At 40.5% G+C, this 22734-nt stretch overlaps 1 protein-coding gene and 2 non-coding genes across 5 annotated transcripts in view; 2 read left to right on the top strand and 1 right to left on the bottom strand.

Moving 5' to 3' along the window:
• The window catches only part of KCNMB4 (potassium calcium-activated channel subfamily M regulatory beta subunit 4), a 109438-nt gene that overhangs the window by 51248 nt on the left and 35456 nt on the right, over positions 1 to 22734 (top strand). The window lies entirely within an intron of this gene.
• On the bottom strand, positions 8414 to 8485 carry TRNAR-GCG (transfer RNA arginine (anticodon GCG)). The gene has a single exon. It is a non-coding gene; the product is annotated as a tRNA-Arg (tRNA).
• Positions 21678 to 21749, top strand: TRNAC-GCA (transfer RNA cysteine (anticodon GCA)). The gene has a single exon. It is a non-coding gene; the product is annotated as a tRNA-Cys (tRNA).

Raw genomic sequence — 22734 nt, 5'->3', positions numbered from 1 at the left:
GTGATTAGACTGACTAGTTTTCTGTGAGTATGGTTTAGTGTGTCTGCCCTCTGATGCCCTCTTGCAACACCTACATGTAGAGGGTGTCAAATCTAGGTGACATCTTCTAGCCATTTATTACAACCCAGAGTGACTCCCTGGCCATTTTTTTGAAGGTATTAATATTTACCATTCTCTAACAACTTGGTGATAGTATGTCACCTCCCCTGAAGCAAGCCACTCCATTTCCCAATGTCCTTGCTACTGCTAAGTCACTTCAGTTGTGTCCGACTCTGTGAGACCTCATAGACGGCAGCCCACCAGGCTCCCCCATCCCTGGGATTCTCCAGGCAAGAACACTGGAGTGGGTTGCCATTTCCTTCTCCAATGCATGAAAGTGAAAAGTGAAAGTGAAGTCGCTCAGTCGTGTCCGACTCTTTGCGACCCCATGGACTGCAGCCCACCAGGCTCCTCCGTCCATGGGATTTTCCATGCAAGAGTACTGGAGTGGGGTGCCATTGCCTTCTCCGTCCAATGTCTTTAGTTGTCCATAATTCATTTAAGGAAATACCTAGAATAGGCACATAAGTAGAGATGGATAGGTTAGAGTTTATCAAGGACTGGGGGGAAGAGGAAAAGGGTACTCATTGCTTAATGGTTACAGAGCTTCTGTTTGGAAATAGATAATGGTGATGATTGTACAACATTGTCCATTGAGTTAATGCCACTAAATTGTATACTTAAAATGGCAAATTTTATCATGTATGTATATATGTGCTTAGTCACTCAGTTGTGTCAGACTCTTTGTGACCCCATGGACTGTAACCCACCAGGCTCCTCCTTGCATGGGGATTCTCCAGGCAAGAATAGTGGAGTGGGTTGCCATGCCCTCCTCCAGGGGATCTTCCTAATCCAGGGATTGAACCCAGGTTTCCCGTGTTGCAGGCAGATTGTGTGTGTGTATATATATATAACACATATATATATATATGTGTGTTTATAAAGTAAAGTGTTAGTCGCTCAGTCATGTCCAACTGTTTGCAACCCTATGGACTGTAGCCCACCAGGCTCCTCTGTCCACGGGATTCTCCAGGCAAGAATACTGAAGTGGGTTGCCATGTGCTCCTCCAGGGAATCTTCCTGACCCAGGTATTGAACCCGTGTCTCTTTATGTCTCCTGCATTGGCAGGCAGGTTCATTACCACTAATGCCACCTGGGAAGCCCCCATATATATATGTATGTATATACATGTATGTTTTAACCACACACACACAAAAACTTCATCTTGGTTAACACTATGGTCTTGGAAGGAAGGTAGACCATATTATTTGAATTTTACAGAAGAAGAAACAGCGTTTAAGGTCATACTACCTGGGAGGAGCAGAGTAAGGATCTGAACCCGAGTCCTTGACCCTCAGACCAAAGGCGTCCTCCATTCCATATGCCATTGCTGTGGAGAATAGACTTGTTCTCACTGCTTGTGATGCTGTTCCTACTATTGCTTTGAGCTGGCCTGTACAGAGGAAGGCAAAGCATTTCTGCCCCCATTGTTCAATCTAGAGACTAAAACTCAGTTAATGAGGCCTGACGTGGCATTATTATTATTTTGGCAGCAACAACACACTATTGATTCATACAGAGTTTATGATTAATCAAACTTACTTGACCCACATCTATTTTATACATGCTACTCTTGAAGTCTCTCCCTATCCTCATTTCTAACATTTCTCTGTAAGAAAGATGTTCTGAATTTCAGTGCAAGAATTTTATATCTATATAAATACATACCATTGCTGTTTTCCTGTTTGTTCCATTCTTTTACGATTATTTTAAATCTTGATTCTGGAATACAGTTGTTATTTCTTCTATTGAAAAATGTTATTCTAATTGTAAATCTAAATGACTTCAATTTCCTTATGCAAGTTATTGATAAAAATGCTGGAAAATAGTGAGTCACAGGCAGAGATGTGACTATTTCCCTGATAATCTGGCCCTCTGTCCTTACCCAATAGTAGCCAATGCCTTAATATAGTGCTTACTCTGTTCCAGAAACAGTTTAGGTGCTTTACACATTGAATCTCATTAAATCTGCACAGCATCCATATAAAGCATTGTTTTCATAGTTTTCGTATTCTGCATAAAGGAATGAAACACAGAGAAGTAAGGCAATTTGCACATATCACACGGCTGCAAGTAGCAGAACCAGGATTCAAACCTATGCAGTCTCCCTCTGTGGCCCAGGCTCTTATGCACTCTGCTATTCACCTGCTGACATCAGCCAGGATTCTAGCCCATACTGAGGTCGGATAACATCAGGTACTCCATGGAATCTTATCAGTGACATTGCAATTATAACATCCTTTAATTGTACCGTTGGTGGCAAAATAATCTGACGTGGCAGACAAAGGAACTTGTGCCTTTGTATGTGCTGGGTCCTCTGCCAAGAAACTTGTACTCCATACTCCTTTTGTGTTTGCTCAAAAGATACTTCTGTTTTATTTCCCCAGACACATGGAAGTCCTCCTTCCCTTTTATCGCCTCTGCATTTGTACAAATGCATTTTGAAATATATCTCAACAGTAAACAAACAACAAACATTTACAGAGCACCTGGAGTGTGTGCCTGGCATCGGGTCAATGAGAATACAGGAGCAGACAGTGTTCAGCCCACCGGCCTACCGCTAACTCATGAGAACCGACACACAGGCACCGCCCTGGGGCTGGCCACACTGTGGCTACTGCCAGTGTTGTTGAATGGCTGAATGGAAGGGGACAGAGTACCGGGAAATTCATTTAAGATACTCAGATGTGCACCTGCAAACTGTGTTTGAGATTAAGAGAGCACTAGTTTACTTGGTGAAATTTTAGGATCCCCAACCTGTACCTGTGCGGTTCAGTCAGCTGAGGCTAAATTGTGCTGGGATAGCAACCTGAAAATCTCAGTAGCTTTTAACAATGAGAGTTTATCTTCTGCTTACAGTACCTGTCTGTCTGGGGTCCCATGCAGCTTCAACCCCTGCCTTTATCACTGCAGGACCCCAGCTGAAGGGGTGCCCTCCTCTCTGGGACGTTAATATTAGTCTTGTGGCAGAAGAAAAGAAAACAGATTTCCTTAGGAATACTCGTGCTGAAAATTTTTAGTGATTTTCAAACTCTTTATCATGTTCAGTCCAATAGTCTGATGGCTATGTATGTGTACTTTCTTGAATCTTGAATATCACCTGCTACCAAGGTAAAGTTAAGTTACTGGCACATCCAAGAGAGACTTTATGATTGCCTGATAGGGTCTTTTTAATTTCTCAAGTTTAAAAAATTCTATGATTGTACTGTAAGTCATCACTTTCATTGTTATACACACTTCTTTATAAACCTTTTGTCCTCCAAACATATATATATATATATATATATATAGTAAACAATTTACTAGTTAGGAAAAGAGCTTGACAATTAATTTAGCTAATTTTACTGGGCTGAAGTATTACAATATCTCTTCAGTGCACTTTTACCAAGAAAAATAACTGCATTACAGACTGCAACAAAACAGAATGTAAAGCTATTATTCATGTACTCTTTACTGTATAATTTAGGGGTTAGGTTGAAGGAATCATTGCTAGCCTTGATAGAAATGCTAGCCTGTTTCTCTTTTCCTACATGCAGCAGTGAAGTATAGATCCTCTTTGAATTATTCAATTAAAAAAATAACTGTTTAGTGCATAATACATTTTAATGAAATGGGTTTTTAAATTGGGAATTTAAATTGGGAAACTTCTAGAATGCCAATATTATAATAGGCGGTAACCCTGTTTCCTTCGAGCTTTCGTAATAATCAGAAAGACATGCAGTTCACTCTTCCCCCACCCAGGATGTATTTTTCAGATCCTCTCTTCAAATCTGCCAAAATAATGAAGCCAGGCTGATGGGAGAGGGGTGGAAAGGAAAAGAAATTTTGGTGACTGGCTGATTTTTCTTCACTGAGGATCTAATTACAGGGAATTGGACTTCACCTAATCAGACATTAATAGTGATTTCCTGAGAGTAAGTTGTGAAATGAGTTACAGGATCTTCTTCCGAGGTTTGGAAAAAGAAGAGTGTCTGTTCATCTGCTTGGGCTCATCCGGTATTGGCTTTATTAGGTCCTGGCAGCATTTCCAAGCATGCTAGTCCTGAAGCAGTGTCATAGGAACAGCAGCACTGGTAGGCTTCTCAGGAAGGCTAATTCGACCAAGCAGGGTGGAGCAGATGAGTCGAGGGAACAGGAACCACCAGTGACAGCAGTTACGTGCACATGTGTTGGTTGGACAGTCTAGAGATAGATTTTTAAATAACCAAGCACGAAGAGAAGAAAAGAAATTTTGTGATGACAAAAAGCATAGCGTACACGATCACTCTTGGAAATTATCTGAAAATAGTTGGCACAGTTGGTATAAATACAAGCAAATACACTTGACTGTTTATGCAACTACATCGATGGTATTTATAATTCCAAACAAATATACATGGCCTTTGAAAGAATTCCCATGAAGTCTAGGATCCCGCCCCCCATCTCCCCATTCCCCCCATTCCCCCCATCCCCCCAGATTTGCTTAATTGAAACTCTGTGTTGCTGGATCTTCACTCCCTTCTTATTCCATTGACATTTACCGAGCTTTCATTTTGAGCTTAGCTCAGTGTCACGCTCTTCTAGGTGTGGGAACCACTGGAAGAAAATCCAGGCTTTGTTGAGTGGGGCAGACGTACTGAGATCACGCTTTGTGGGGGCGTTTGCATTCGAACTGAAGGTGGGTGAGTGAGCCCTCGTTGCTCTGCCTCTACTTCAGTTTTGCTAGTTAAGGAACCCCTGCCATCTTGATTGTATATCAGAAATCATGGGGGCAATGTTTCTCTACCTCCCTTTAAATGCCACAGTTCAAACTGTATACAGTATGCCCAGCAGTGTTCAGATGGGAAGAAGACACATTGACATTTGGGGAGATTCCTTACCTGCCTCATTTCCTTGAGAACCAAATTCTGAGGCTCTTGCCAGCCTTACAAATACCCGATGGGATCCCTGCTTATATGCATATCTCGGGTGCATCAGAATGTTTGTCATCTTCTCCCTGGAAACGGTTTCTCACACCCACGTTGCAAGTGTGTGATCTGAGATTCTGTCTCCTGCTACTTTTCATGTCCTCTTTGCCTGGAGGGAGGGCTGTGAATATGATTCAGCTTAGGGAAATGATACAAAGTATGGCTGTTAAAGTCATCTTTCAAAAGAGTCCTTTTTTAGGTGTGCAGTTACTATGCTGGGTGCAACCAAGTCTTCCTTTACCTGAAACAATGGAGTAAGTTTGAATATGAAGATCTCAGAATCACGAAATCAGATGGCCTGGGAGACACTAGCTCAATTGTAGGCCTTTGGAAATCATTTTATTTCATTTCAAAGGGGAGCCTCTACCCTGTTTTTGAAGATTTTGAGAAAAAGGCACTTAATAAAATCTGTGATTTTTTTTTTAAATATAATGTTTACAGCCTTTTCTATAAAGAAAGCTTATCTTTCTACTTTGGTATTGGCTTCACAAAATGACTAAAGAGTCCTGTTATCTGTCAGCAGGAGGAATATTGAGATATCCTGGTTAATCAGTACTATTGTTTTTAGTCCCTCCCAGTCCCTGGCTTGCTAGGAAGTCTTGTTTGTATCACTGAATGCTCAGGCATGCTAGATCACAACAAGCATCTTTTGATGTTTGAGAATTAGTTACTCTAGGCATTTCCCTGGCAGTCCAGTGATTAAGACTTCACCTTCCAATGCAAGGGGTGTGGGTTTGATCCTTCATCAAGGAACTAAGATCTCACATGCCACACACCAAAAAACCGAAACATCAGTTCAGTTCAATTCAGTTCAGTCGCTCAGTCGTGTCTGACTCTTTGCAACCCCATGAATCGCAGCACGCCAGGCCTCCCTGTCCATCACCAACTCCCGGAGTTCACCCAGACTCACGTCCATCGAGTCAGTGATGCCATCCAGCCATCTCATCCTCTGTCGTCCCCTTCTCCTCCTGCCCCCGATCCCTCTCAGCATCGGAGTCTTTTCCAGTGAGTCAACTCTTTGCATGAGGTGGCCAAAGTACTGGAGTTTCAGCTTTAGCATCATTCCTTCCAAAGATATCCCAGGGCTGATCTCTTTCAGAATGGACCGGTTGGATCTCCTTGCAGTCCAAGGGACTCTCAAGAGTCTTCTCCAACACCACAGTTCAAAAGCATCGATTCTTTGGCACTCAGCCTTCTTCACAGTCCAACTCTCACATCCATACATGACCACAGGAAAAACCCTAGCCTTGACTAGATGAACCTTTGTTGGCAAAGTAATGTCTCTGCATTACAATCTATATTGTAACAAACTTAATAAAGGTTTTTAAAATAGCCCACATCAAAAAATTATTTTAAAAAGTATTAGTTACTCTAAATAAGGAATTGAAAAGCCAAAGAGCATTTTGAGCTTTGGTATTGTAAACCAACATTTCTAATTTCTAAGGATTTCTTTCCAGGAGTAGGCATTGCTGAAATAGAAAATAGGTTCTGAGAGACTTCCTTTGGGAACATAAAGGTCCACTCCTCAACTTCCCCATTTCTGATTAAAATCTGTTTAATATGAGATTAAATCGTTAAATATGAGAAAAATAATTGTATGGAAGAATGCATGCTTTTAAGAATTGGTTGGATAAAAATTATGAAACTGTTTTTATAAAATAGAGGCAAAAGGACCAGAAATCAACAATATTAACATGACATGATTAAACTTATGCACTTATTATCTCCGAATTTCTCTGGAAATTCTACCTCAGTTTTAAAATTCAGAGCTTTGAAAAGATTTGAAGGAAAGATAATGGAGAAAATGTTCAAGAGGGTCAAATTTATAATGTGGTATGGCATTATAGTTAAAATTAATACAGAGAATTACTCATGACATTGTTTCATGAAAGACTGAGTAAAGAAGAATCAAGAATTTTTGGACACTTTTGATAAAGTGTAAAATTGAAAGGAAAATAGAAAAGATGTATTATTTTATTATTATTAATGTATTAGTTAATGTAGTATTATATTAATGTATTATTAAGAGAAAATAAAGTTTATAAAAAATAAGGAGGCAGTTTCTTAGGGAGGATTAAAGTGGAGGATTGAAATTTTTGGACCTCTGTTAATGATATGACTAGGAACAGCAGGTATTGAGGGATGTGGTGGAACTCTAGGAGAAAACAGTGCAGGAAAATGGTGTGGATGAAGGAAAGAGAAGTGTTTTGTAATATCTTTGGTCATGTGTGTTTTGTATGTTAAATGCCTTTGTCATGAAAGAGCAAATGTTGAAAAAAATGAAAAAAGTAGATTTTTCTAATAATTCAAGTTGGGATATTAGAAAAGAATTTATTCTTTAGTTTTTTTGTCTTGTTTTCAACTTTTGTTTTTTGACTGTGTCACATGACACATGGGATCCTAGTTCCCCGACCAGGAATCGAACCCACGCTCCCTGCATTGAAGTCTTAACCATTGAATCTCCAGGGAAGTACTCCCTTGCCTTTTTAAAAAGTTCCTTCTGTTGATGATTGAATTCTGAATGACTAATTGGCGTAAGGAATAGAAAATTTATGTAATTGTCTAAATAATGGCCCCCAAAGATATCCACAGCACTTCCCAGGTGGCACTAGTGGTAAAGAACCCGCCTGCCCGTGCAGGAGACATAAGCGATGTGGGTTCCATCCCTGGATCAGGAAGACCCCCTGGATGAGGACATAGGAACCCATTCCAGTATCTTGCCTGGAGAATGCCATGGACAGAGGGGTCTAAAGGGTTACAGTCCATGGGGTCACAAAGAGCTGGGCACGACTGAAGTGACTTAGCACACATACATGTGAAGATGTCCACATCCTAGTCTCCATGGATTTATGGTACCTTACCTTGTTACCTTATGTTACCTTGTATAGTAAAAGGGACTTCACAGATGCAGTTAAGTAAAGGATCTTGAGGTGAAAGGTTTATTTGCATTATCTGGGTAGATCTGAATGGACAGGGTCTTTATAAGAGAGAGATGGAAGATCTGAGGAGTAGCATAAGATGTGACAATGGAAGCAAGAGATAGGAATGATGCTGAGAAGGGGCCAGGAGCCAAGGAATGCGGGGAACCTCTAGAAACTGGAAAAGGCAAAGAAACAGATTCTCCCCAGAGCCTTCAGAAGGAACAGCTCTGCTAACACCTCCATTTCAGCACAGTGAATCAGAGTTCAAACTTCTAACCTGCAGAACTAGAAGAGAATGAATTTGCATTGTTTGAAGTGAGTGAAGTCGCTCAGTCGTGTCTGACTCTTTGCGACCCCATGGACTCTAGCCTACCAGGCTCCTTCGTCCATGGGACTTTCCAGGCAAGAGTAATGGAGTGGGTTGCCATGTCCTTTTCCAGGGAATCTTCCCAACCCAGGGATCGAACCTGGGTCTCCTGCATCGCAGGCAGACGCTTTACCATCTGAGCCACCAGGGAAGCCAAAGTGAAAGTGAAGTCGCTCAGTCGAGTCTGACTCTTTGCGACCCCATGGACTGTAGCCCACCAGGCTCCTTAAAGCTGCTAAATTTGTTAGAGCAGCAATAGGAAACATACTATTGTAATCTGTATATAGTATTAAGTGTAATTATCTTTTACAATGAATGGCTGTGAGCCTCTCTTCAATTCTAAAGCTTTTAAATTGCCCCAAGTTTCTAAAGATTTTGAATCTGTGTTGTTGTTTTCTGTGGATTGACTTCTCCAAGCTAGGAAACTTGGGTATAGCCTTGGTTTGAAGCTTTAATAGAAAATCTCCGTTCAGTCTCCTTCCTGTGTGTCTCCTTTATTCTTCATACAAAAATTTCACTTCTGACAACCAAATGTATGTGGGTTTTACATCAAGCAATTTTCCACCATACCAGCCTGTGTCCTACAATTTATTAATAACTCAGTTCTGACACTATATACTTGGAGACAGAGTCAGAGCCCAAAGGTTAAGGGCTCAATTGCAGATGGCTTCTACACCGCTTCAGATACCAATTATTAGTAGGTCTTACTTTTTCAGTCTCCTCTTTCACTTTCATCAAGAGGCTCTTTAGTTCTTCTTCACTTTCGCCATAAGTATGCTGTCATCTGCATATCTGAGGTTATTGATATTTCTCCCGGCAATCTTGATTCCAGCTTGTGCTTCTTCCAGCCCAGCATTTCTCATGATGTACTCTGCATATAAGTTAAATAAGCAGGGTGACAATATACAGCCTTGATGTGCTCCTTTTCCTATTTGGAACCAGTCTGTTGTTCCATGTCCAGTTCTAACTGTTGCTTCCTGACCTGCATACAGGTTCTCAGGAGGCAGATCAGGTGGTCTGGTATGCCCATCTCTTTCAGAATTTTCCACAATTTATTGTGATCCACACAGTCAAAGGCTTTGGCATAGTCAATAAAGCAGAAATAGATGCTTTTCTGGAACTCTTGCTTTTTTGATGATCCATTGGATGTTGGCAATTTGATCTCTGGTTCCTCTGCTTTTTCTAAAACCACCTTGAACATCTGGAAGTTCACAACTCACATATTGCTGAAGCCTGGCTTGGAGAATTTTGAGTATTACTTTACTAGCATGTGAGATGAGTGCAACTGGGTGGTAGTTTGAGCATTCTTTGACATTGCCTTTCTTTGGGATTGGAATGAAAACTGACCTTTTCCAGTCTGGATGAGATGGTTAGATGGCATCACCAACTCAATGGACATGAGTTTGGGTAAACTCCAGGAGTTGGTGATGGACAGGGAGGCCTGGTGTGTTGCAGTTCTTAGGGTTGCGAAGAGTCAGACACAACTGAGTGACTGAACTGAACTGAACTGAACTAGGTTACCCACAGTTTCTGTGTGTGCATGCTAAGTGGCTTTAGTCGTGTCCAACTCTTTGCAACCCTATGGACCATAGCCCGCCAGTTCCTCTGTTCATGGGATTCTCCAAGCAAAAATACTGGAGTAGGTTGCTATGCCTTCTTCCAGGGGACCTTCTGAACCCAAGGATCGAACCCACGTTTCTTAAGCCTCCCGTGTTGACAGGCAGGTTCTTTGCCACTAGCACTAGCTGGGCTCTGTTGTTGTTGTTCAATCTCTAAGTCAGCCCCATGAACTGCAGCACTCCAGGCTTCCCTGTCCTTCACTATCTCCTGGAGTTTGCTCAAACTCATGTCCATTGAGTCAGTGATGCCATCCAACCATCCCATCGTCTGTCACCCCCTTCTCTTGCCCTCAATCTTTCCCAGCACCAGGGTCTTTTCCAGTGAGTTGGCTCTTTGCATCAGGTGGCCAAAGTATTGGAGCTTCAGCTTCAGTTCTTCCAATGAATATTCAGGGTTGATTTCCTTTGGGATTGACTGGTTTGATCTCCTTGCTGTCCAAGGCACTTTCCAGCTCCACAATTTCAGCCTTCTTTATGCTCCAACTCTCACATCCATACATGCTGCTGCTGCTGCTAAGTTGCTTCAGTCATGTCCGACTCTGTACGACCCCATAGATGGCAGCCCACCAGGCTCCTCTGCCCCTGGGATTCTCCGGGCAAGAACACTAGAGTGGGTTGCCATTTCCTTCTCCAATACATGAAAGTGAAAAGTGAAAGTGAAGTTGCTCAGTCGTGCCTGACTCTTAGTGACCCCATGGACTGCAGCCTACCAGGCTCCTCCATCCATGGGATTTTCCAGGCAAGAGTACTGGAGTAGGGTGCCATTGCCTTCTCCCATCTATACATGACTACTGGAAAAAATCATAGCTTTAACTATACTTGGGATCTGACTTGGCTACAAATCAGGTTTCTATGACCTCCACGTCAGGCTTGATTTGCTAGAGTGGCTCACAGAACGCAGGGAAACACTTACTTAGATTTACCAACGTGACATCTCATTGTGGTTTTGGTTTGCATTTCCCTGGTGATTAATGATGTCAAGCATCTTTTCATGTGCCTATTGGCCATGTTTTCTTTGGAAAAGTGTCTGTTCAAGTCCTCTGCCCATTTTTTAATCAGGGTTTTTGTTTGTTTTTGATGTTGAGTTGTAGAAGTTCTTTGTGTATTTTGGATATTAACCCCTTGTCAGATATATCACTAGCAAATATCGTCTCCCATTCAGTAGGCTTTTTGTTGTTGTGCACAAGCTTTTTAGTTTGGTGTAGTCCCATTTGTTAGTTTTTCTTTTGTTTCCCTTGCCTGAGAAGCCTTATCCAAAAGAAGTGTTGTTAAGATCCATGTCAAAGAGCATACTGCCTGTGATTTCTTCTAGGAGTTCTAAGGTTTCAGGTCTTACATTTTGAGTTTATGGTATGAGAAAGTTGTCTTTTAGCCATTTTAATCACAGTGTCTCTTAGCGTGAACTTCTTTGGATTCCTTTTGTTGGGACTTTGTGATTCTTGTACTTAGATGTTTGTTTCCTTTTATAGTTAAGGCTGTTTTTAGCTAATATTTCTTCAAATAAGTTTGCCCCACTTCTCTCTTTCTTCTCCTTCTAAGACTCCTAAAATGTAAATGTTAGTTTGCTTGATGTTGTCCCAGAAGTCCCTTAAACTATCCTCATTTTCAAAAAATATTATTATTTTTTTCTGTTCAGTTTGGGTGATTTTCACTACTCTGTCTTCCAGGTCACTCACTGATCTGTTCTTCTGTATCGTTTTGTTGTTGTTTAGTCACTAAGTCATTTCCAACTCTTTGCAACTGCATGGATTATAGCCCCCATGCCCCAGGCTCCTCTGTCCATGGGATTTCACCAGCAAGATTACTGGAGTGGGTTGCCATTTCCTTCTCCAGGGGATCTTTCCAAATCAGGGATCAAACCTCTGTCTCCTGCACTGCAGGTGTATTCTTCACTGCCAAACCACCAGGGAAGCCTTCTGTACCATCTACTCTACTGTGGATTCCTTCTAGTGTATTTTTTCTTTCAGCTCTTGTATTCTTCAGCTTTGTTTGGTTCTTCATGTTTTCTAATCCTTTGTTAAAATTCTCACTTTGTTCATCCATCCTTCTCTTGAGTTTGTTGATCTCATGATCATATTACCTTTAAATATTTACCTTTAAATATTTGTAGCTTGCTTTTGCCACTTTTAAAAGTTCTTTTTCTGAGGTTATATCTTATTCCTGCATTTGGAACATATTCCTCTGTTGCCTCATTTTACCTCATTCTCTGTGTTTATTTGTATGTATTAGGTAGGTGGGTTGTTTCCTGATTGTGGCTCAGCTGGTAAAGAACCCACCTGCAATGTGGGAGACCTGGGTTGGGAAGATCCCTTGAAGAAGGGAAAGGCTACCCACCCCAGTATTCTGGCCTGGAAAATTCCATGGACTGTATAGTCCATGGGTTGCAAAGAGTTGGAACGACTGAGCAACTTTCACTTTCAGGTAGGTGGGTTGTTTCCTGATTTGGAAAAATGGCAGTATGTAAGAGACGTCCCATGAGGTTCGATCCTCTGATCCTATGAAATTCTATCCTATGGAAGAGAGGTCTTAGGAGGTCTTGTGAGGTCCATGAGGTTTAATGAGGCACACCCCTATCTAGCCACCAGAGCTATACTCTGGGCTACATATATCCATCTGCTGTGATAGGGCTGACTACTGTGGATGCAGTGGTAAGTGGGGCTAGCCCCACCCCAACTGACTGTCAGACCCTGCCTTATAAGATAGCCATCCTGCTTTGGAGGACTCGGGGCTTGCCCTGGCCTGCTGGTGGGGACATACTCCCTTAGCAGTAATAGGCTAGGGAAGACTCCAGAATGGCCCTCACCAGCACCAATGTCCTCATGGTAGAATGAGCTCCCCAAAATGTCTCCTACCAGTGTCGGGGTCCCCAGGGGTAGTTCAGTTGCTTTCTTCTTCTCCAGAAGGCTCTCCAGGACCAGCAAGTGGGTTTTTCTAGGCTCCTTTCAAAGCACTGCCTCTGTGCTGGCACTCAGAGCATGATATTTCTTGTGCATCTTTAAGCACAGAGTCTATGTTTCCTATAGTGCTGCAGCTCTCCTGTGGTCAAGTCCCACTGTCTTCACTGCCAGATGTTCTGGAAGCTTGTCTTCTCAGTGCAGGACCCCCAAGCTGGGGAGCTCAGTGTGGTGCTCAGACCTCTCACTCTTTGGGAAGAGTCTTTGCGACTGTGATTATCTTTCTGTTTGTGAGTTGTCTACCCGAGCTTGTCGGAGAAGGAAATGGAAACCCATTCCAGTACTCTTGCCTGGAAAATCCCATGGACAGAGGAGCCTGGTAGGCTGCAGTCCATGGGGTCGCTAAGAGTCGGACACGACTGAGCGACTTCACTCTCACTTTTCACTTTCATGCATTGGAGAAGGAAATGGCAGCCCACTCCAGTGTTCTTGCCTGGAGAATCCCAGGGACGGGGGAGCCTGGTGGGCTGCCGTCTGTGGGGTCGCACAGGGTCGGACGCGACTGAAGCGACTTAGCAGCAGCACCCGAGCTTGTGGATTTTGACCATGTGTCAGCTCCATTCCTCCCACCCATCTTGTGTGGTTCCTTCTTTATGTCTTTAGCCATGGAAAATCACTTCTGCTCGTCTTCACATTGTTCTCATGATTGTTGCTCTGTAAATAGTTGTTATTTTGGATGCTTTTGGGAGAAGGTGAGCTCAGGGTCTTCCTACTCTGCCATCTTAGCCAATGACACTACCCTGTTCTTTTATTAAAGAATTGAGTATATTTTTCCTATGAAAAGTGATTTATTTTTATTAGCTAGTTGTTTTTATTTTACCTATGGGTCTTCGTGGAGTTTTTTGGCTATACAAAATGTATACATTTCTATAATTGGATCATCCATATTTTCTCAATAGTTTCTATATTTCATGTCTTAGAAATTAGGGTTGCTAAATGTAGTGAACTGAAATACAAGAAACCCAGTTAAATTTTAATTTCTGATAAACAATTAGTAACTTTTTAGTATAAGTAAGTCCAGTAGAATACTTGGGACATATTTGTATCAAAAACTCCATTACAAAGACTTTTTGTTTTTCTCATTCCAATGTTATTTTTAAACATTCAGGTGTTCTTCTACAGCATTCATGGTTTTCAGTCCATCTGGAATTTTTCTTTTCTTTTTTGGTAAAGAATAAGATGGAGAACCAATGCCTTTTCCCCAAATGATCAGTATTGTCCCAACACAATTTATTGAATAACCCATCTTGCCCACGCTGATTTTTTAAAAATGGTATAGATTTTCACTTTAAAATTGGAACTACAAAGTAGGGTACACAGGTAAGAAAGAACTATTATGGGAATAGTTTGTCTTAAATAGAATGTAGATGTCTTCCTTTCTCTAGTTTATTTCTGTTTAAATCTTAAATTTAAGCACTCTGGCCAGAAAACACAGCTCTGTGTGAAATAAATAGCTTACCTGGTAATTCAGAGGCCCACAAGCCAAGTTACCCCAAAGAACAGCTTTTCGTAGGAAAAGCTCAGAGGAAGTACTGGGCCGAAACCGTCATCCACTTTACAGGCTCGTCCCTCCTTTGTCAGGGAGCTGAACGTCATGCTCTCCAGCAGTCACAGTCACGGATACAGGTGACTCTTCCTGAACAATTCACAGAGGTGGGTGGAAAAGGGAAGGATTTCATGCAAATGGAATGCAGTCTTAGGTTTCTGCCTTAGAAACTATCTCGTTTAAATTATTTTTCCATTTTTTAAATGGAACAACACAAAGGATCTAAACAAAGACCTACTGCATAGCGCATGGAACTCTGCTCAAGGTTATATGGCATTCTGGATGGGAGGGGAATTTGGGGGGAGAATGGATACATGTATATATATGGCTGAGTCATACTTCACTGTTCACATGAAACTGTCACAATATTGTTAATTGGCTACACCCCAAAACAAAAACAAAAAGTTTTTTTAAAAAACAAAACAAACAACAAAAACAGAGGATTTATAATTACGCCAAGCTGAATGTAGGATAAAATCAATTCCTTGATTTGCCCTTTTTAAAGGCAAAAAGTAATAAGATCTTCTTGGTTTGCAAGTCTTGACAGTATTCCCTCTTTTTTTCTTGAAAACGCAGGGGAGATTTTCTCAGGCAAGGATTACCCCTAATGACTTCAGGGTTTTTAAACTCAGGCTGGGAAAACAGACAGATGTACAAAAAATAATTACTACCTAGTGTGAATAAAAACTTAAAAGAAGCTTTTTACTCTGGGAGCACAAGATTGCCATGGTTTTCCTAGGCTTCTGCTTTAGAAGAACTGTATTGAGACAGTTACTTGTCTGGGTTGCATCTGTAGGGACAATCATCGTTAATGAGTAGGAAAATGTTTGCTAAATAAGCCCAACCACTATAATAATTTAATGTTGCTAAATGATGGCTTGGGATAAATTTAGGGGATAACTTCTGTTTGTGTTCCTAATCAAGCAACTAGTGTTACTGACCTTTTCCCCTTGCATATCTCTATTCAAGATACATATACCAGAATGGAAAGTATAGTTGACCCTGAACAACACAGGTCTGAACTGCACAGGTCCACTTATACGTGGATTTTATTTCAATAAATACTGTGGTACCATATTATCTGCAGTTGGCTGAATCCATGGATGAGCAACTTGGGATAGAATGGCTAACTGTAAAATTATATAGGGATTTTTGACTATGTGGGTATTAGTACCCCAAAGCCCTGAGCTTTTCCGGGGCAATTGAAATCATTAGCTTGTTAAACGAATTCTCTTTCTTTTCTTTCTTTTTTTTAAAATTTATTTTGACCTCACTGTATGGCTTGCAGGATTTTAGTTCCCCCGCCAGAGATTGAAACCTTGCCCCCTGCAGTGGAATCACGGAGTCTTAACCTCTGGACCTCCAAGAAGTCTTCCTCTATCCTCTTTCTTCACACTGCTACCTTTAAGCCTGTCTGTATAGGACTGGAATGATGACTACAAGGGGCAAAGAAGCCTGAGGGAAATGAGGTTATCTATACCAAAAGGAGTTCTAATTTGATTAAAAGAGTTTGCTATGACTTCAGCCTGGGAGTCTTAGACTGAAGAAGATATTTGTGGAAGATATGTTACTGCCAACATTTTAAAATCATTTTCTGAGTTGTGTGCCCCAAATTTGTAATGACAGTCGTTAATGATACCACCTCTTATGGAATGTTGAATGTTCACTATTAGGCAGCTATCTGCCTATATACCTCGAGTGCATTATCTCACTTACTCTTCAGGAGGACACTTTACAATAGATATTATTATACCCATTTTACAGGTGAAAAAATTAAGACTCAAAAGTATTAAGTATTTTTCTTCAGAACATGTAGTTAGCAAGTTGTAAAGCCTATATTTAAGCCCAGGTTTTTCTAACTCAAGTTCATATGCTGAAAGATGGTGCTATATTTGCAGCATTGCTTAGAACTCTCCATCAAGGTGGACTTAAAGTGTAATCTTTCCTATTTATAATTAATGTAACCCTTTATTGCTCCAAAATATTGCACCTGCCAGTTTGCTGTATATCCTGCCAAGGCTCAGTGCAGATTTTTCTTTCTGAAAAATGCAGGTTTGGGTCTTGATGTAATTTCCTCCATGAAGAATAGGCAAGCTGAGGAACAACTCTTATACAATTAAACATTACTATTGGGCTTCCCTGGTGGTCCAGTGACTAAGACTCTGAGCTCCCAATGAAGGGAGCCCAGGTTCGATTCCTGGTCAGGGAACTAGATCCCACATGCTGCAACTAAAAATCCCATATGCTGCAGTGAAGACCGATGATCCCTCATGCCACATCTAAGACCCCATGCAGTCAAATAAATAAATATTAAAAAAAAAAAAAAACATTACTACTCCAGACAACCTAGAAGGGTGGGATGGGGTGGGAGGGAGGATCAAGAGGGAGGGGACATATGTATACCTGTGGCTGATTCATGTTGCTGTGTGGCAGAAACTAACACAACATTGTAAAGCAATTATCCTCCAATTAAAAATAAATAAAACATTTACTCCTCTAAGTTCATCTAATTGGAGAAAACAGCTAAGAAAATATAAGGGTGTTTATAACATTTATAGACCTATAATCGACCTTTCACCCTAATAGATGCCATCTCTGGAATAAAGCCATGATGTCAATAGAATACCTCTTAAGCTTTTAAAAGCCCCTATCACAGGACTTCCCTGGTAGTACAGTGGATGAGAATCCACCTGCCAGTACATGGGTTTGATCCCTGGGTTGGAAAGTTTTCACGTGCCATGAAGCAACGAAGTCTGTGCACCTCAACTATTGAGCCCGTGCTCTAGAGCCCGGGCACTGTAAGTACTGAAGCCCGTGCTCCACAGCAGGAGAAGCCATCACAATGAGAAACCTGGGCACCAGAACTAGAGAGTGTTCCCTACTCCCTGCGGCTAGAGAAAGCCCACATTCTGGAAGGAAGATACAGAGCAACCAAAAAAAAAAAAAAAAAAGCCCATATCACAATATCATAGCTGAACACAAGTGGACAATAATGGGCTCACCATACAGCAAATCACCCTAAAGAATACTAGAAAGGGTCTGTATTCTGGTCCCCGTTTCCTACTGTAATTTATAGCAATAAGTTGATAGAGCTTCTGGATCAGCTGTTCGGGTGCCTTCCTGTGATTGTATAAGAAGATATACAATCCTGTATAAGAGAGGACAATTAACATGCTTCTGTCCTCTCTTGCCAAGTTCTTATGATTGCTTCAGACAGTAACTAAATAAACACATTGGTTAATTACTCTTAGTAAGGACAGCTCAATTATGCCAAAACCAAATTCAGTGTTTTTATTGGCTAATCTTCAACATCTATAGGTAGCAAACAATTTTTTAAAAAATCACTAATCAGTGGATCAAGTCAGTGTCTTCATGGGGTGCATTTTAATTTGGTCTTCTAGAAAGCAGGGGTATAGAGCCATGTGCTCTGAAACTTGAAACATTTGAGTTTCAATGTTGCTGAAAACAGAAACATTCAAGAATACTGGCATCAAACTGAAACATTTAAGAATACCCTCATCAAAGTTTTCCAGATTAGGTATCAATGATTAAGTAAGAGTTCCTACCTGAAAATCTTGTGTGCCATAGCCACCTCGCACCTGTGGCAATTCAACTGAATATTTGGATTGTTTTTATTTTATTCATTTATTTATTTTTGGCCATGCTGCGCAACTTGTGGGATCTTAATTCCCCAACCAGGAATCAAACCCAGGGCCCGGCCAAGTCTTAACCACTGAACTGCCAGGGAGTTATATCAACTGAATATTTGTCTATACATTAGAGACTTTTATAGAAAACTTTCAAACACTGAAGCCCAACTCCATGCAGACAAACTTCTCTGGGAATGAATACATGTCAGGTTCTTCAGTATTTGATATAAAATATGTTGTCACTTCAATGTCAGGAATCTAACCTGACAGAAGACTCTCCTTTCAACCCATAACCAAGACTGCTTTTCAGTGATTTCAGTCTTGAATGACTTGCTCTTGTTGAACTACTTGGAAAACCAGACTGATACATTTGATATTTAAAAAGCATTGTTGGTAGGAGGTGTGGGTATGAGTGACAGGGAGGGCTTATCAGACGGTACAAAGAAACTTTGGCAGCAAGGGATACATCTACCAGCTTGATTTTGGCGATGGTTTCACAGGTGTGTACTGTGAAACTTGTCAGATTGTGTACTTTAAGTGTGTGTGGTTTGTTGTATGTATATTATACTACAGTAAAACTGGGAGTAAAATAATGTTTAGGTCAGGTATTACCAAATGTGAGTAATCATCAACCTCGCCTGGAAACTTATTTAAAACCTCAGGAGAACGGAGACCTTGAAATCAGTATTTGAAAACCCCTAACATGGTTTCATTAACCAGCTTTGTAAACCTGCTGTTAAGGGCCTTTAAATGCGTTGTACAGATTGCTTTGTGTAAAAATGCACACAACCTAATTTATGGAGGTTAGCCCTAGCAAAAAGTTCAGTCTGGCGAACTGACACACTTCCTTTTTTTTTATAATGACAATGTGTAACTCATCTCTGTTCTTTCTTCCTTGGGCACTGGGATGCTTGAGAGGTAAGTTCCACTTATGCTTTAAGGCAGGAGCTTTTCTTAGCCTGGAATTTCTGTTTTATCTCTATCCTAATTACATTGTACTTGTTCTTTACTGTCAGTTTAAAGATTTTATTGTATTTAAGTTTTTTTGTTTTTATTTTTATCTGTTTCAGATTTTTTTTTTAAAGTAGGTCACGTTACCAATAATAAACAAGATTTAGAGCAGGAATAGATAGAATCTCTTCAAAAGGTTCAAAAGATGAAATCATGACCTTTTTTATGTCATTTGGCTATGCCACTCTACCAGAGGCCTGGCATATATGAACTGACATTATGCCTGCAGAATTATTCTGTGATAGTGATAATGATGAGGCATTTGTAGACTTTGAAATGAGATTTCATCAAAATACTTAAGTGCAGTTTCCAGCAGTGAGGTAGCATGTTCTTTTTCATAAAAATATGGGTAAAGCTTGGCAACTAAAATAATTTCCAATGTTTATTGTATACCTGATGTGTAACTGTACATAATTGATACATGCCTGTTCTAAGAAAGGTTTAATGAGTGCTCTAAAGACTCACAGAATTTTGCAAGATAAATTAGAAAGGTGTGAAGAAAATAAGACAAAGCATGAAAGGTCTGATTGGCACCAAAAAAGTCAACATAGTCTTGCTGGAGATGGGAAAATTTTAACGTTCTAGCGGCCCATATGAAAAGGAAATTTCTGTGCTCAGATAAGAAGTATGTGTGATTGTAAATCTAGAAAGATCTCTGTTTCCTATAAGATCTTCATGGAGAAAGCACTTTGAAGGAGATCGTCTTGTCTTTCAGTGGGGACTGTTACCATCATATGATGTTAGTAAATTATAATGCAGTTTGGATTTTTATGTGAACTGGTTAAGATGAGTTTAAGAAATTTTCCAGTCCATTAACAAAAGAGATTGTCAACATTTTTTCTCCCTCTTAGCCAACAGAACAAGCATTGTGGGGTGGAAATCTCCTTTGGTGAGAAAAAGTCAAAGGGAATCAGTTTTTTATATTGAGGATGATACACACCAAATCTTTGTCTTCCTGTCTGGTATCGCTAGGTCAGTTGCTAGGCTATAGGGTGCTTTTTTACCAATTAGAACAAAGGACTGTCCCCCCAACCCTAGAGAGCTTCTTAAAAATGCATATTTCTGAGTAACACAACCTCCAATTCTGATAGTAAACCAGGGATTAAAACTCAGAAAGCTATATTTCAAAAAAAAGCAAGATGATTGCAATTTGAGAAAAGCTGGCCAAGGAGTAAATAGTACAGGTTTAAAAGAGTTTCAAATAGATAGAGTTTCAATCATTGTGTCATTTTAAGTTGTGTAAACTTGGGAAAACTAACCTTTCTTTCTTTATTTTTATTTTAATATTTATTTATTTGGCTGTACGAGGTCTTGGTTGCGGCATGTAGGATCTAGTTCCCTGAACAGGGACCGAATCCGAGCCCCCTGTATTGGGAGTGTGGAGTCTTAGCCATTGGGCCACCAGGGAAGTCTGGGAAAACCAATTTTTCCTTGCCTCAGTTTCTTTGATTCTAAAGTTCCAATTAAAAATTCTTCCAGCACAGGGTTATTTTAAGGATGAAGTCAGATTAAATATTCTACCAGATACCTGGAGGGTAGTAAGCACATAATAAATGCTAGCTACTGTTTTCACAATATACTTTCAAAGCTCTATTCAGGGTAAGTCCAACCCTTAGGAAAGTATTTTTAAGGGAACGCACAGACAGCACTCACTCTCATTTTATGATATTTGTCTGCACCGTCCTCAGGGCATAGAAGTGCTCTCCATTAGCATTTCTATACAACCCCAAAGAAATCTCTTGCTTACTTCTTTGAAGTCTTCAGATACGAAGTAGTCATCCTTTTTTTTTTTTTTTTTGCTTATTGCCTATATCCTCATCACCATGCTGATTTAAATACATAATATTCAGATCTCATCAAGCCATTTATCTAGTTTGCAAATGCTGAAAAGAATGATTCTTTTTTTTTTTTTTCCAATGTTTCCCTTTAGTCTCACTATTATGGAATTATGGAAAGCTGAATTCTAAGTCCAAATCCCCTGGGGAAAAATTTTTGATAACTCATCTGAAGTCTGCCTCATAAAACTGCAGGTAGCTGGGGCAGAGCTGGGGATTCCCTTCCATTAAAGCAGTAACTGCCCAGTTTGAAAGAGCCAGACTTTATATCATGAAGACAATTTAGAGATAATCTCAGTAAAACCTAAAACTGAATGTGGACTTAAGCATTACTCTGCAGAGAAATAAGTTTTTCCTATAGTGGAAGAAAAACTGTTTTTCCTTATACCCATCTTAGGTTCATTTCTTGTATATATGTGCATGCTCAGACTGTCTGACTCTTTGAGACACCATAAACTATAGCTCACCAGGCTCCTCTGCCCATGGAATTTTCTAGGCAAGAATACTGCAGTGGGTTGCCATTTCCTACTCCAGAGGTTCATTGTCTGGGGCCCTGTAAATTAGACTGAAAAAGTACTGATTAAACAGAGAAGTCTATTAACATGCGCACCATGTGTATACAAGAGAGCGCTCAGAGATGAGATTCAAAGAGGTGGTTAGAACTTGGGCTTTTGGCATCTTTAAAAAAAAAAGAAAAGAAAGTCATAAATGATTAGAGAAGTTGGGCTTCCCTGGTGGCTCAGAGGTTAAAGTGTCTGCCTGCAATGCAGGAGACCCAGGTTCGATCCCTGGGTTGGGAAGATCCCCTGGAGAAGGAAACGGCAACCCACTCCAGTATTCTTTCCTGGAGAATCCCATGGAGGGAGGAGCCTGGTAGGCTACAATCCACAGGGCCGCAAAGAGTCGGACACGACTGAGCTACTTCACTTTAAGATGAAGGAGAAGGACCTTGAGTTTCTAGGGCAGCATATTGTAGGGAGGTAAATATTTGAGGAGCTAATAGAAGATAAATGCTGAGTTAATGAAGTTCATTTTATAGATTCCATTGGTGCCATCCCTGGGCTATTAGGGTCTAGAGTTGTCTCCAGTGATTAACTTCTGTCCTTCCAGGAAGAGAAAGGCGGGGGATACCTTTACAAATTTATATCCTGCTTTCAGGCAAACAGGGAAAGTGTGGAGAGCTTTCCTTGAATATGATTCCTCTCAGTTGCCTTCATTTCAAAATAATCCTTATGCTAAAGTAGGATATTCTGTACCCTTCACTCCCATTGAAGGAGACCGTGGAGCATTTTAGGACCGTGTGAAATGGAAACAGACACTAGTTATTTTTAAAGAAACCAGGTACATTTTTATATAATATTTCTACCTCAAAGAAGGCGTTTGAAGCATTTATAAATTCAACATGGCTAACTCAAGTGAATGATGTTGTTTTGTCATTTGAAATATTAAAATCAAATTTTCCCCCAAGGGCTTTAGTAGGTGTGGAATGCTAAACAGTTTTTAAATAAAGCAAATATCTGGGCCCAGCAATTTCCAATTATTGTTTCTTTCCTCCTTTTATTCATTCTTTTTAGTAAATGTTTCTCAAACTGTGTTTCAGAAATAGGTTTAATGGTTCCAACCACCTTCATCTGTGCCTGTTTTCCTGGCCCAGTTGTACAGAACAGTGGTGCCTCTTACCTGCAGGTGGGGGATATGTTCCAAACCCCTAGTGAGGGAGTACTTCAAACTGAACCCTATACAGATATGTTCCAAACTCCTAGTGGGGGAGTACTTCAAACTGAA

The sequence above is a fragment of the Bos javanicus genome, chromosome 5 (assembly GCF_032452875.1).
Source record: "Bos javanicus breed banteng chromosome 5, ARS-OSU_banteng_1.0, whole genome shotgun sequence".
Lineage (NCBI taxonomy): Eukaryota > Metazoa > Chordata > Mammalia > Artiodactyla > Bovidae > Bos > Bos javanicus.
The sequence above is the reverse complement of the archived record's forward strand: the minus strand, read 5'-3'. Positions and strand labels throughout refer to the sequence as shown.